The following is a 10,453-nucleotide window of genomic DNA, read 5'->3' as shown; positions in this document are numbered from 1 at the left end:
GTGATCTTTAAACTGTGAAACTTTGATGTCAAATTGTCAAGTTAATTTTTATTCTAAATTTAGTATTTAGAAATACTACAGGTATTTCTAGATACATTTTGCTCAATAGTTTCAGTTCTCTTAACTAGAATATTTTCTCTCATATTATTTTTTTCCAAAATTGTCAAGTAAGGTTTAAAGGTACAATTTATTTCATATCTGTAAAATAACTTTGCTTTTATTTTCTGTCACTTGTAAGGATTACCAACGCTGTTTTAAAACATATAAAATTTGAGAAATGTTTGTTTAATGCAGAGTCCACAAAATATAGATTGAGCCCAAATCTAGAGTGCACCTCTTTTTATAATAAAGTTTTATTGGAACACAGCTATGCTAAATTATTTTTTAATACGTTGTCTATGGCTGCTTTCATGCTATATTGGCAGTTAAGAAATTAGAAGTTATGACAGAAACTACCAGACAAGGCATAACATATTTACTCTCTGGCTGTTTAAAGAAAAGGTTTGCTGTCTCTTGGTCTAGAGGGTCTTTCATTTCAAGAAAATTTTTATTTTATTCTTATTCTTATTTTCAAATGACTAACTCTTACATTTCCTAAGAAATTTCTTGTTATTTTTCTATTTCTATCATTTTCTCTAATATTGCTATCATCTCTTATTATACTATAATTCAAGATCTTCTTGGTACTAAGATTATAGCACCACTAATTTTTCGTTCTACAGAATTAGTTTTGTTCTAAACTTTCACATTTTTCAAGCTACTTATAGAGTATACAAGTTTAACACGCGTCTTCCGAATGCCACTTTTATTTGAGGACAATAATTTTGTTTTCCTGTCTTCAGGTGATATTGTAGATGCCACCTTTGGAAGAAACTTTTACAGGATACCAGAATCTTCCCCTTATGATGAAATGTTATTGTAGTTGGACTTGAGATTTGTTTGTCAGGATTTTTAATTAGTAAGGTTAATTTTCTGGGGCTGGGTTATAGTTATTGTTTTTTTTGTTGTTGTTTTAGTCATTTTAAATATTCACTGTATTTGAGAGGTATGATTAGTCAAGAGGCAGAAACCTGCATCTTTCTAGAAATTATTTTCTTGCCTCTTGCACTTAGAAAACCTAAAATAATAACTTATTTTCACATCATTTGTAATAGGCAAATGGCTGATTTTGATATTTTAATCCTAAATCCCCTTACATATTTATTTAATAAACCAGTCAAAGCTGGAAAAGACTAACATTATTCATTGAAGGCTTTAATGTGTAATTTTTAATTGGATTTTTCCCCAACTTAAAAAGTAAGCAAAATGAATTCAATTTACTTAGCTCTTGGTAAAACAAAACCAAACAAAACAAAAAATATCCAAAACCTTTATAACTGAAAGACTAGTTTCACTAATCCACAAAATCTTCTGTAAACTAAATACAGAAAGGAAATCAAACATTTTTCTTCTCTTTTAAAATTAATCAGAAGTTTTCTTTTTAGATTTGATTGAATATCTCAGGTTCTTACTGTGAATAGCTAATTTTTAATTCCTGCTATAATTTTTACCACCTCTATCTTCAAGATATGATTGAGGAAGTAAGTTCTCACCTCTAAGAGACTTTTTCCTATGGATAACACATTGTTAGTTGCTGGCTAGATTATCTTGCTTTTTTTATTTTAAATTTTTTTCTGGATATCATAAAAATGTTATTTTTATATTATTATCTCATAAAACATACAGGATGTGCCTTGTCTTCTAAAGCTATCTCCAAAGATAAGAGAATAGGTAAGTTTATTATGTGTGCAAATAGGGAAACTAACATATTTAGAGCAAGTTTCTTCAGCTAGTAGAACCTAGTAATACTGTAGTAAATTTTATTTATTTATTTATTTATTTATTTATTTATTTATTTTTAGACAGAGTCTCCCTATGTCCCCAAGCTGGAGTGTAGTGGTGCCATCTTGGCCCACTGCAACCTCCGCCTCCCAGGTTCAAGCGATTCTCCTGCCTCAGCCTCCCAAGCAGCTGGAACTACAGGTGTGCACCACCATGCGCAGCTAATTTTTGTATTTTAGGTACAGATGGAGTTTGACCATGTTGGTCAGGGTAGTCTCAATCTGTTGACCTTATGATCTACCCACCTCTGCCTCCAAAAGTACTGGGATTACAGGAGTGAGCTGCAGTACAATTTTAACTACAGTTCAGGGATCTCCACTTCCAATGTAACATTGATTTTATTATTATTATTATTATTGGAGAATTTTGTCTCACATCTTAGCAAAATATAATCACTGCTCTAATTCCTAAAAGATTTTCCTATGCCAGGTCATATATTCTCATATATTATTTGTAGTTATATATAAACACTGTAAATTGGTTTTATGTTCTCATTTTAAATGCCAAAAATGTAATGTTTACAAAACAAAATTAAACAAATGAAAATCCAGAAAATCAAGTATATCATGGATGGAATTGTAGAACATGTTAGACAGTGAGTTTTCTTCTTAAAAGTCCAACTTATGCATATCTTAGATCCTATTTTTGGACCTAAAAAGTGTTGTGATAAAAAATAAGAGCTAAGTTTCTTGAATACACAGAGGTTTAAATTTTGTGAAATGTCATGACATCTATCTCCTGAGCCTTTTGAGAGGATTCCTATCAAAAAATTCATTTATTTAGAAATTTTGTGTGTGTTGAAACAAATCTGAAGTCAGACTGGAGTTTAAGAAAACTAAATCATATAACCAATAACCAGTGGGATCTTAAAGAAAATCTGGCTTGTTTTCTTAGGTAAAATTTGGAATCATTTTTCACAATAATAAACAAGAAAATAAAAGTTATATATCCCCTCTTGGACTGAGATGTGATTAGGTTGCATTCCTAATTAAATGCAGGGTTTGAAGAAAACAAAACTTTCAACTAGATAAACTCCTAACATGGGTTTAATAAAGACATTGTAAATATCCATGCACAGCATTTGAACTCTTGGACCATTTTAGCACATGTATGTACCATGGAACAGTAGTCATCCCGGTTTTTAAGAAACAACAGGCACATTATTTTTCCAAGAAAGAAGAAACAAATGTGAATTATTAAAAATAAAAAAAACACCTAATCATTTTGTTATTTTTATATGTTTTTGATGGCACTTCTTTAAATAAGGAGTGTGAGTGGTGATGATGAAGCAAGTACAATAATGGCCACTGAAAATTTATTTCTGTCCTGTGTAATTTGAAGGTGTTTGTAAGAAGTGAAAGCAAATCTGCATTATAATGGCAGGTATCTTAGGAAGGAACTCGACAGAATAATTGTTATCCACCTGCCATAGTATGGAATACTACATGCATAGAAGGTGAAAATTAATGTATGAATTGAATGTAAAATGCTTGCTTACTATTTCTAAAAATGTTAGTCTTTTTCCTTTAATGTAAGGATTACATAAATCAATAATGAGGGCCATTATTACTTACATAGTAGAATTTTAATCTTTTATTCTATTTTTTCAGGAAAAAAATGCATACATTGTTAGATACACTCTCCTTAAAAATGTTTCATTCTTTTTGTTAAAATTTATTGATGTCAGTTGTGTCAAATTCTGATCTTGCAGTCCAGTTCTTGCTACTATTAATGTATATGCTTTTGTAGTGAAATTTCCTGTGTTCTGCTATATTACCTTAAGAGCAACTTTTATTTAGCACTTTATTACTCTTTGTTATAATTGTTTATCTTGGCCATTTTTTGTGAACTGATGGCGTCTTGAGGGCAGAGACAGTGTCTAGAACAGTACCTATATTAACAAGAATGCAAATATTTCTTGAGTTAGTGAATTAATAAACTATTTATACATTTCACACTTGATATTGGTAAACATAGTTAATACATATCAAGTGGCTAGACTGGGCCAGACACATTCAATAACTCATTCGCTCCTCACAGCAACACTGTGAGATATGTACCATTACCACAAATTTAAAAATTTACAGATTACACAGATTAAAAAAGTGAAACATAAAGAAGTTAGAGTGTTCTCAAAACCAAACAACTGGTAAATGGTAGAGCTGTGAATTAAAGCCACACAGCCTTATCCCAGAGAACATCATTTAATTATTGCCCTGGGCTAACATATTAGGATACCTATATCATATATCTTATTACACACATAGGGTGAGATGGTGAGTGGAGGTAGCCTTCTGAGTCACTGCATTAAAAAAAAAAAAAAAAAAAAAAAAAAAAAAAAAAAAAAAAAAAAAAAAACCTTTTATCCATGGGAAAAGGGACTTTTAAAGCTACTCAATCACACCTGTTTAAATGACTGGATGAGAGCCATGTTAATGTCTACAAACTAGCAATAGGTAGAGTGTCCTTAAACGTTAAAAAAAAATGGTTAGTGAAAGAAATTGGTCCTAAGAACATATTTTAGTTAAGATGTAATTCCTGAAATCAAAGTTTCTAAAAACAGCACCACTATGTCATTAATTCATCGTACTATTGTGTTAACACAACTGTCAAAGGAAACTATGTTTTATAATGTATATGTACCTTACTTTTAAAGATAACCAGAAAAATACAAATATTTTCTGTGATAATATTATTGTAAAAATGATCCAAATCTCAGAAACAATTGAGTTGCAAAAATAAGAAATGGTTTGGTTTGGTCATAGCAAAGGTACACTGACTTTTTGAAAGGTTTCTCAATTGATTTATAAGGAACTTCAGGCATTATCCCAAATAAAGTTTGGAATAATTGCAATGCTCCCTGGTAAGTACAAGAGTAAGTTCATAGAAATCAGTTCCTCTTTATGACTTATGGTTTTAAGATTAAAATGGTTTTATTTTTGATTATTAATGTACACTACTTGGCATTTTCTCTCATGCAACCTACAGCAACTGATAAGGCACTGTACTAATTAATATTGAGTGTCAACTTGATGTATTGAAGGATGCAAAGTATTGTTCCTGGGTATGTCCGTGGGGCTGTTGCCAAAGGAGATTAACATTCGAGTCAGTGGGCTGGGAAAGGCAGACCCATCCTCAATCTTGGGCACACCATTTAGTCGCTTGCCAACAGGACTAGAATAAAGCAGGCAGAAGGGCGTGGAAGGACTTGACTTGCTGAGTCTTTCAGCATCATCTTTCTCTTGTGCTGGATGCTTTCTTTTCTGAAAACATCAGATTCCAATTTCTTTAGCTTTTTGATTCTTGGACTTACATCAGTGGTTTGCCAGGACCTCTGGGGCCTTTAGCTACAGACTAAAGGCTGCACTGTCAGCCTCCCCTACCTTTGAGGTTTTAGGACTCGGACTGGATTCCCTGCTCCTCAACTTGCAGACAGCCTTGTGAGACTTCGCCACGTGATCGTGTGACTGAGTACTCCTTAATGAACTCCATATCATCTATCCTATTAGTTCTGTCCCTTTAGAGAACCCTAATACAGGTACCATCTACAGAATAAGTTACAATTATGAAAGCATCCTCTACATAATTTCTTTGAAGATGTGTATTCCTGTCAGTACAGGACCTAAATAGTCATGTTCTAAGCTTTATTACCAGGTCTGTGTCAATGAAAATTGCAGTCTTCATTTTGGAAAGTCTTTTCTTCATCACTTTATGATTATTGCTCTGTTATAGTCATTTTCCCATTACCTTTTTGATTCTGTAGCCAAACTAGCAGCTCCACAATTTGCAAGTCTTTATTGATTTTAAGATATCCTGCACCAAAACTCTAAGCTAAACCTTGTGCCCCTGTACTCACTTAAAAATATCATGTCTCCATCAATATGGTGTTCTATTAGACATAGTGTGAATGAGGTCCATATCTTCCAGGACTCATCCTTTGATAAACAACTAATTAACATACTGTTTGGATTATTTTCCATTTGAAAAACTGGATAACACAATTAACTGCATACTTACAGTCAGGATGTTTTATGGGAAAGGATAATAGGTGTTGATGTATTTTTAATAGCATTTCCATTGGTCAAAGGGTAAAGAATAATCACAATATCAAATCTGGAGAGTTATGTACAAAATGAGCATTGAGTAGGGATGAGGAGAGAAAAAAAAATTTTAGTTTTCCTCAACTAAATGCTAGGAAGTTTGTATGTAGCAGACAATATTTATGTATTCTGGATATTTATGTCGAATGTCTCTGTGGGAAATAAAAAAGCACTATGTTAGATGCTTTGGAGGGATATCAACTTGGGTAAGAAAACTCTTTTTCTAAACTCTAAAAATCACTGTTCCAGAGGCCGAGTTCCAAACACAAACAATAAAATAGCAGTAGAATTCAGCAGGTGAAACTGATACTCTTCACTTAAATCTTGAGATCTGACCAGTGTGCATAGATCAGAAGCATGAAAAAGCTAAACAAATATTGGAGGGTTCAGAGGAAAGGAATATCCCATCCTGTTAAGGAAGAATTCAAGGTAAGAAACGTAGAGTGTGCACTCACCTATGAAGAGCTAGGAATACTAAAGTGCATCACAGAGGGAAGAAAATACAGAATTGAATAGAAGGCAAAGACAAGACATACTTAGAGAGAGGCAAAATTGTTAAATTTAAGATTGTCAGCTGCGTGAAGGGCTTACTTACTACAAGATGTAGAGAGCATTCACATTATAGGCAGATAATGGAGAACCTTAAATGTTTTAATATATTAGAAGTTTGAAACATATATTTAATGCATTCAGCAAGTAGCTGAAGAGTCACACCTGGCATTTAGACCTGGACCTAGTGATTTGGACATTACTTATGAAAAAATGACTGACACATATACATGAAGATTATGTATCAAGAAAGATGAAAACAATGAAAAAAAGTAGAGGTGAGCTGAGAACAGATTCATGGTTTTTCTGTTTTAAAGCTTTCCTGTTTTCTTTAGTTATTCTACGTTTACTTACATGGGTTGCCTCTTTTAAAGAACAATAATAGGAGGCCAGGCACAGTGGCCCACACCTGTAATCCCACCACTGCCGAGGTGGGTGGATCACCTGAGGTTGGGAGTTCAAGACCTGCCTGACAAACATGGAGAAACCTCATCTCTACTAAAAATACAAAATTAGCCTAGCATGGTGTCACATGCCTATAATCCAAGCTACTCGGGAGGCAGAGGCAGGAGAATCACTTGAACCCAGGAGGTGGAGGTTGTGGTGAGCAAAGATCATGCCATTGCACTCCAGCTTGGGTAATAAGGGCGAAACTCCACCTCAAAAACAAAAACAAAAACAAAACAAAACACATAAACAAAAATAAAAACAAAAAAATAATAGGGAAGAATACAAAAAAGAGGATGAAAAAATAATTATCAGAGAGTTTGAAAAAGGTAATATAGAGAGCCAAGAAAAGGCATGGCATGGAGAAGGCCTGCTTGGCAAAGGGCCAAATACTCCAGAGAGTCTTTGGCCATCTTCAAGAAAGCAGTGTCTGAAGAGTGATGGGAAGAGAAAGGCAATTATGTGTGGAAAAGAGAAATCTACAAATGGAAAGTTGTCTCCCTGATGTATTTGTAGTAAAGTAAAAGAGAGGGAAATTGAAGAAATAGAAATATTTTTATACTAGAAGATATCTAAATCTCTTTGTAAACAAATGGAGATAATCTAACAGAGTGAGATTGATGATGCAAGGGAAGGTAATAATTCACAAGGAAAAGAAGAGGGAATATAACAGGAATATGTGGGCATGATCTAACTCGCAGGATAGAAGGAAGACCTTTTCCTCTGAGGAAAAGTCTAAGCATGAAATAATAGTGAAATACACAGATATGTTTTAGCAAACAAAGAACAGCACATGATGGAATATAATTCAAATGCTTTAGATATTAAACATAGGAAATGGATACTTTGTTTATGTATGATGAGAACAAACATAAGTTTGGGTCTTTAGGCTGTAAAAATTTTTGAACTAATTGTGATGGAAAATGTAATGGGAAATAGATCATTTTCTGAGAAATACAAATTATTGTTCAGATGTGGATCAAGTCAAAATTAGTTAATATACATTTATAGTGGGCTTTATGCATACAATTAACAATATTCATACACACAGGCCATACAGCTTGGGCACAAAGTAAAGGACATAATAAGCAGAGAATTTTCCAGGTATTGTTGATAATAATAATAGGTCTGGAGATGTTAACTAAATCAAAGAAATCATAGATTCTATAATGTTTAAGTTTTGTTATGTGGTTGACTAAAGCAAAGATTCCAGGTAAGCGAACATAGACCAGTTTATTGAACAAATGGGAAGATAGAAGTACATTGTGACGATGCGAGGCAGATTTCAGAAAAGTGAAAAGAAATGGAAGGTCAGGCATGGTGGCTCACACCTGTAATCCGACCACTTTGGGAAGATGAGGTGGGCAGATATCACTTGAGGTCAGGAGTTGAAGACCAGCCTGGCCAACATGGTGAAACCTCATCTGTACTAAAAAAAAAAAAATACAAAGAATAGCTGGGCATGGTGGTGAGAGCCTGTAATCCCAGCTACTCAGGAGGGAGGCTGAGGCAGGACAGTCACTTGAACTGGGGAGGCAGAGGTTTCAGTGAGCCAAGATCATGCCTCTGCACTCCAGCCTGGGGGACAGAGTAAGACTCTGTCTCAAAAAAAAAGAAAGAAAGAAAGAAAGAGAAAGAAAGAAAGAAAGAAGAAAAAGAAAATGAAGAGGATAGCAAATAATAATTAGATATTGTAAATTCATTTGTTCTTTTGTGTGCACTGTAGAAAAGCTAGTTTAAAGGTAAGCAAGGGATCAAAAGGGCAAAATATTTAAAAAATGCTAAATCACAAAATATAAAATCAGTAAATGATTTGCTGTATTCCACATGATACAACTATCTGGGGTATAGATATTTAGAGAATACACAAAATTAGGAGCAGGTCCCCTCTTGCCAGATATGGAGTGTCCCTAGAAAATGGTTAAGTTATGATGCAGGTATCGATTCATTTCTTTGGGTAAAAAATTATGTGGAAATTTGGCTAGAATTAAATGTAACACTAGGTAAAATGAGATTGTTCAACTTAAAATTTATTTCCACATCAAAGCCCACTTGAAGTAATACAAAATTGCCTTCAGTGACTTATCTCTGTACCCCAAAATTTCTGGCTACGTGGGAATCCCAGTTTAGATCTTAGTATACCTGGGGGTACAAAACTGTCCTTCAAATAATGTAGAAAAAGCTGCTCCTTTGTAAGTTTGAAATAGTTGATACATTCCTTGTGATTGTGTAATATTACATTACATGGAAATATTTGGTTTTGAAGTGTTTTGATTTAATTTATAGGGGAAAACACTTAGCACATATTTTGGAAAGTGTGTCAAAGCAATGAAATCTTCCTAATAACAGAAACAGTCTCATTGGAAATTGCCTGACAAAGGAAAACATTTTAATGATGTCAACCTTTCTGAAGCTGAACCCAGTCATTGCTAAAATAGATACAATTTGTCTTTTAATTCAGCAATAATTCTAGTCCATTTTAAACTACAATCTTTCATAATTCTAACAATAAAAGGTGGTTTGCAGAATTAATATTATTTTAAAAGAATATTTCTATATCCTTTTTTCTATTGAGTTTTTACAGCAAAGAACATTTAACACAGTTATCTTTGATAAATTATACAAAATTAGTATTTTTCCATTCCAGAATTCACACACATTTTGGTCTCCATTCAAGATACTTGAGAGCAGCATGAAATTAAATTCTTAGTAACAGAAGACTACTTCAAAATGGTGGGGAATCCAGAAAAAAAAAGATAGGCTTGAACAAATTGCACAAAATAACAACTGAGAACAAATTACATAAAATAATTTAATAAACAACCAGCATGATATTTTAGTGATGTATCTTGGAAAAGGTAATTTCGGTATAGAGAATATGCTCAAAACAAAGCTCAGGTCGAGTAAACTCACTGAAAGCTTGTCCAAATTCCATTTATGAAATTTGGATTCCACGTCTAGCATCGAGCAAGTGAGTATATAGATATGCAAATAAGAGATTAAGCAGAAGAAGTTAAAATTTTATAAGAATTCAGTCTTAAAATTGAGAATCTATATTTATTTGATCATACAACAAATACTAATTTAGTGTCAGCATGCTGATATGGAACCTACAAAACTTAATAAGCCACGAATTGTTCACAGTTCAGTAAAGGAAAAAGATTTTTTTAAAAAAGTGTAATTTAAATTTGTGTTTAGATTCCTGTTTTTTATTTGTTATGTTTATACTTACTTGTGTAAGGAAAATATCTTATAGAACAGTGTGAAATTAAAATACTAGATATGTATAAAACAATGTAGTTATAAAAATTACATAAATAGACTTCCACTGCTATCAGTCTGAACTCAACTCCCAGCTCCACCAGTAACTAGTCATTAAGTTACTTTAGCTTTCTCATATGTAAATAGTATAATTCTTCCCTCACAGAGTTGTTGTAATGAAGGTTGAGATAATTATCAACCATCTATTAAAGTGC

The sequence above is a fragment of the Saimiri boliviensis genome, chromosome 2 (assembly GCF_048565385.1).
Source record: "Saimiri boliviensis isolate mSaiBol1 chromosome 2, mSaiBol1.pri, whole genome shotgun sequence".
Lineage (NCBI taxonomy): Eukaryota > Metazoa > Chordata > Mammalia > Primates > Cebidae > Saimiri > Saimiri boliviensis.
Note: the sequence above shows the minus strand (reverse complement) of the source record.